We start from the raw sequence: 6161 nt of genomic DNA on the forward strand, positions 1-6161 counted from the left end.
GAATCCTGTGGGTGGAGAAAGCTTAAGTGCGCAAAGATGATCAGGGCAGTATTACTGATGTAGTACATTCATCCCCTCCAAGTTTTTAAAAACTCTATTATGGAATAAATTATCTAGATCAAGTTACTTTCAACTCCCAACAATAAGAAAATCTGTCTCATGCCATCTTTGGGAGGTCCTTGGAAGACTCTGTGGTTATGAGTCCTCCCTGGTCACTGCCAAGGCCCCCAGTCTCCGTTTACCTGGTTCCCTCAGGTCTGTTGTTGTTTGTTAAGTCTCTCGTTGTGTCCAACTCTTTGTGACCCCGTGGACTACAGCACGCCAGGCTTCCCTGTCCTTCACCATCTCCCAGAGTTTGCTCAAACTCATGTCCATTGAGCCGATGATGCCATCCAACAGTCTCAACCTCTGTCACCCCCTTCTCCTCCTGCTCTCAATCTTTCCCAGCATCAGGATCTTTTCCAATGAGTTGGCTCTTCTCATCAGGTGGCCAAAGTACTGTAGTTTCAGCATCAGTCCTTCTAAGGAATATTCAGCATTGATTTCCTTTAGGATTGACTGGTTTTATCTCCTTGCAGTCCAAGGGACTCTCAAGAGTCTTCTCCAGCACCACAGTTCAAAAGCATCAATTCTTTGGCGCTCTGCATTCTTTATGGCATAACTATCACATTCGTACATGACTATTGGAAAAACCAAAGCTTTGACAATCCGGACCTTTGTCAGCAAAATGATGTCTCTGTTTTTTAATATGTCTAGGTTTGTCATAGGTTTTCTTCCAAGGAGCAAGCGTCTTTTAATTTCACAGTCACTGTCCTCAGTGACTTTCGAGCCCAAGAAAATAGTCTGTCACTGTCTCCACTTTTTCCCCATCTGTTAGCCATGAAGTGACGAGACTGGATGCCGTGATCTTAGTTTTTTGAATCTTGAGTTTTAAGCCAGCTTTTTCACTCTCCTCTTTCATGCTCATCAAGAGGCTCTTTAGTTCTTCAGTTCTAATAGCCACTAGCTTCCATGTCACCCTCAGGGCATGTGGAAGTTTGGTGAGGTTGGCGACACCTCACTGTTCCCTCTGAGGTCTGGCCAGCCCCTGGCAGGAGGGGCTGGGGAGTTGTCATGGAGGAGAGCGTAGGTCCTGGTTGTCGCAGTAGCCTGGACCCTTCCCCTGGCCAGAGGACATCTTTTATTTTGGAGAAAATCCACAAGTGCCTCTGCTCAGGTTTCCTCAGAGCCATTTCCTATCTCTTCTCCCCACTGTACACTAAATCACCTCAGTGGGGTAGACTTTGAAAACAAAGCCAGGAAGGGAATGTTTTTCAGCTTCTTCTTTCATGTCACCACAAACCTCCCCTGAGGAAAGTAAACACAGGGCCTGCTACCTTCTTGAGGAAGGGGAAGAGAGGAAATGGTTGAAAAAATAGATATATTACAGCAATAACCCTCTGCTTTTCCAGTTTCTTCCATGCCTGTGGAAATCTCTTTCCTGTCTGTAGCTTTTGTTATTTCACATTTGCTTGTCTAGCTATGACAAACCTAGACATATTAAAAAACAGAGACATCACTTTACTGACAAAGGTCCGATTGTAAAAGCTATGGTTTTTCCAATAGTCATGTACGGATGTGTTGGGACTTCCTTGGCAGTCCAGTCTAGTACTTAAGACTTTGCCTTCCAATGCAAGGGGGATGTGTTCAGTCTCTGGTGGGGGAGTGAAGATCCCACATGCCTCCTGGCCGTAAAACCAAAACATAAAAAAGAAATAATATTGTAACAAATTAAATAAAGATTTTTCAAGACAGTCCACATTTAAAAAAAAAAAACTTAAAAAATAGACTGTCAGATATTTCTCCAGTAAAGATGGGTTTATTTGGGATCAACTGAAATTTGCAAGGCGGGGGTCTTCAACTCTGCCGTGCAAGTTCCCCACCGTAAGGGAAGGAGACTGCTTTTTTAGAGGGGCAAAGGCACGGGAAAGCACTGTAGTAAACAGAGTCCTTGACTTTTCCTTGCCAGGAAAGAAGAGATGTCTTTTCTTCTTTCTGTTGGGCTCTGCTATGGTTGCAGGGCATGAGTGAGCCCCCATTCAGGTCTCTAAACTCTATTTACTTGAGGTTTCTGCTCAATAATCTTACCATATCTATCCTCATTTTCACCTCCAGCTCTGACTTCTGAACTTCAGCTCTTTATGTCTCCAACTAACCACAAATCAGCACCACTAGACATCTCACTTTCACTTTATGTCCAGAGTTAACCATCACCCCCAAGTCAGCTTTCTCTGTGCATGTCTTCTTTCCGTCAGTGAGATGGAGTATACAGGCCAAGTGAAGTTCCTCCCCTGACACTACACCCTCCTAGAAGTCTCAAGATGCCTGCTGGCACCCCCAGTTTAGCAGCTCTTTTGCAGAAGTTGTTCCATCTGGTACCACTTCAGAGGCTAATGAATGGACTGTTATCGGCAAATAAAAATTGTCACTCACCTTCTGGTTCTACAAGAATGAAGTCATTGGCGACTGCAGTCTCTGACTTTCAGCACATCCTTCAAGGAGTTCAGGGTGGACATTAGGAATGAGGCACTCTGTGCTCTGGGGAAAATTGGCAGGACAGGCCTTCAGTTAGATAAATATCTTCAGAAGGAGTTTTCATGAGCCCAATTTCTGACATCTCCTCATACCTAGAAAAGCACTAAAATCGTTACCAGAGACGTCTGTCCCTCATGACTAGAAGCAACCTTCTGCCAAAATGTGTGCTTAAGTACAAGTGACCCCTTCACTAAGCTCACATATGTCCTGACTTCCTCCCCTACCTCTTCAGAGCAGTGCCTCAGAGCTCTCTGAGAGGCTGTTTCCCAGGCTATCGTCCTCATTTTGCCCTAAATAAAACTGAACTCGTGATTCTCACATTGTGTAGGCTTCCCCAATGGCTCAGTGGCAAAGAATCTGCCTGAAATGTAGGAGATAAGGGTTCCATTACTGGGTCAGGAAGATCCCCTGGAAAGGGAATGGCAACCCACTCCAGTATGCTTGCCTGGGAAATCCCATGGACAGAGGAGCCTAGCAGGCTACAGTCCGCAGGGTTCAAAGAGTCGGACACAACTGAGCATGCATACAAGCAAGCATATACCAGTTTAAAAAATGAGTATAGACTCTATTTGTATCTCCCTTCTTGCTATATTTACAAATGTAAAGTTTTCAGTGATTTTTAAGCGATTTTCATCCTCTTTCTCTTCATTATTGCATTTAAAGTATATCGGTGATAGTTAACTCCAAAATTTAGTCTATGTATTACATTGAGATAGGATACTGATGAAGATTTAGAAGATGAATGTGTTACCAACCTGGACTCTAATCAATAGACCCTGATGAGAGGACAGAGGAGGAATTCAGGCAAGGCTTTATCGGGACTGGTACTGTAGCATGAGGGAGGAAAGACAAGTAAAAAGTTTCCGTGCTCACTCCGGAAGGGGGAAAGCTGGTTCCTTAAGTGGGGTGAGGGGAGCAGTGGATCTGTGGGGGCCAGAAGGGGTTTGCATGGTCTGCCCACCCCCTTTGTGGTGCTATGTGCAGGTATCATGCACCGTACCCTGCTTTTGCTCCCGGAACCTCAGAAGTGGCAGTTGGGTTTTGGCCTTTTTGTATCTTTTTGTTCAGTTTGGCTACCTGCTCACACATGCAGTTATTTTTAGTCTCTTATAGTTTCTTTGTATTTTGTTGCTTGAGGAGATGTCCAGGTGCCAGCACTGCAGTAAAGGGTCCCAAGTCCCAGGTCCCAGCCTGTCTCAAATGGACCATCACCTGCATACTTGGACCTGGGACCAGATACAATGACTGCTGAGACTTCGAACTGTTCTCCTTTGGGGCAGGCATGAGGACATTTTTGTTGCTCTAGGAGACATGGTTGTATTGTGCAGCCTCAGAGATGAACCATAATGGGGATCCTTTTGGCCACCAGGACCTGAATATCCTTCTGATTTGGAGTGAGCCCCCCTACTCTGAGTCTTAGATTTAGATTGGGCCCATCTCCCACACTAGAAGCCAACTGATCCAGCACAAACCACGACAGAAACCAGAACTCTCTTTGCCTAATGGTAGTTAGAACACAGGAATATGACCTACAGTTAGACAAGTCAATAGTCCTGCCCAAAACTTGAATCTTGAATGCATACCTAACATCACAGAAGAGTTGGAAAATAATTCATGGAGGCACTGAAAGTGCAGACATACATCCTAACCAGAGCGGCTGGAGCAGTGTGGCTTGGGCTGAGTATCTTGCTCCCCAGTCTTCCTGGATTTTTACCATTTCCAGACCTGGTCTCCCAGCTTTTCTGATATAAGCAATATAACCATATACATTTCTAGATTTATTTTGCTTAAGCTTAGAGGCACCATAGGTAAGAAATTCTCTCTCTCAGCCTCATTCTTTAAAATCCCAGACAGGGATTCAGGCCATCTCAGGTTGGGTCACACCTTTGTGGAGAAGAGGAAGGAAATTATAGTTGGCCTGCCCTGGGCTCCATGCCTTCTTGTTCTCTGTCCTTCCTGCCTTGAAAGGCAAGAAATGTGATGCCCCTAAAGACTCATCTTATCCAAAGGATTTCAGACAATTCCTCAAAGGAAAGATCACTTCTCAGGCAAAAGCAAAAGATGCTCACAACACATAATTACAGGAAATCATAGCTAAAAGGTGGCACAGTGGTGAAGAATCCACCTGCCAATGCAGGAGATACAGGAGACATGGGTTTGATCCCTGGATGGGGAAGATCCTCTGGAGAAGGAAATGGCAACCCACACCAGGATGCTTGCCTGGAAAATCCGAGGACCCTGGCAGGCTACAGTCCATGGGGTTGCAAACAGTCAGACACAACTGACTGACTTAGCATGGATGTGAACACTGCTAAAAGGAACCTCCGGAGTCATCCATCCTCCGCCCTCTTACAGACAAGGAAACCATACAGGGTAGAAAATTATAAAGGCTAGGTGCAAGGTACACACAGTGCTGCAGAGTTGAAAGGAGGAAGAGGGCACATCTGGTTGAGATCAAGGTGGGATTTAATCTGGGACCTGACATACAACGGGGGTACTGGGCTGGTGTTTTGCTGACTTCAGAATTACTTTTCCGCTTATAGTCTGCTAATTTCAAATTCCACCTCCCATAACTTCCTTGGCTTTTTGAAAGCTTACTCATTTGCCCTTGATTTTGTTTTCAAATTCCCTTCACTTGTATTTGGTACCCTGATTCTATCCTCAACCTCGTTACCTGTTTGGACTTGGTTCATTCTCTGTCCAGCTGGTTGTCTTGGCTAGGAAAGCCCCAAGTCTCAACCAGTGGGACTGGATGACAGCCCCAGAGGTCTTCTGTGTATTCAGAGAAGACCAAGGGCCACAAACAAAGACATCTTTCAGTGTCAGGCAGGTAATATTTTGTGTGAAGTGGCTGGCTGTTACTTAATACAGAAGTGGTGCTTATGGGATTTAAATTTCTTATCTAAAAAGCAAAAGCAAAATCAATGTATTGCCCAAGTAAAACCAAGAAACCATGTGGGTTAGTTTCTTTTCTGTCAAAGTTTATGACTCTTGGATTAGACAGAACCCCCAGCTATCATTGCAGATTCTGGAAAACCCAACAAGTCTTTATCTGGTAACCTGTCTGAGGCCAAAGAGCTTAATGGTAAAGAATGTGTGCTCTGTAATTCAAGTTGTCCACAGCGGGGCTTCAGACATTTACAGACCTGTTTGATGAACTGGTGAGACATTCAAGGTAAGCCAGATTGCTCAAGTGCTGCTGGGTAAACGTATCAGAATGCAGGACGGGTCTGACACGATTACCAGGTGATCCCTTCCCCATTCCAGGCCGGTGGTAGTCCTTTTACACCCCAGGATTCGCTCAGCAGTACAAGCTGTGCAATTAAGCTCCCAGGCCTCATGCTAGCTGGAGGAGAGGAGGTGGTGGTGGAAGAGGATGTGCATCGTGGCCTCCCACGAGCTGGATCCCACTTCCCCTCAAATTCCATCACCGATTTCCCATCGGAACGGGCTGCTCAGAGAGCCGCTAAGCAGCTCCTGGTTCATTTATTCACAAGCCTCCCATCCTTTCCGAGCCTGCCTAAGGTTCCACCCAAAGCTGTCCCCAACCACCAGGCCGGGGGGCACCTCGCCCTCTTCCGGCGCTC

Source organism: Cervus canadensis, chromosome 5 (assembly GCF_019320065.1).
Source record: "Cervus canadensis isolate Bull #8, Minnesota chromosome 5, ASM1932006v1, whole genome shotgun sequence".
Classification (NCBI taxonomy): domain Eukaryota; kingdom Metazoa; phylum Chordata; class Mammalia; order Artiodactyla; family Cervidae; genus Cervus; species Cervus canadensis.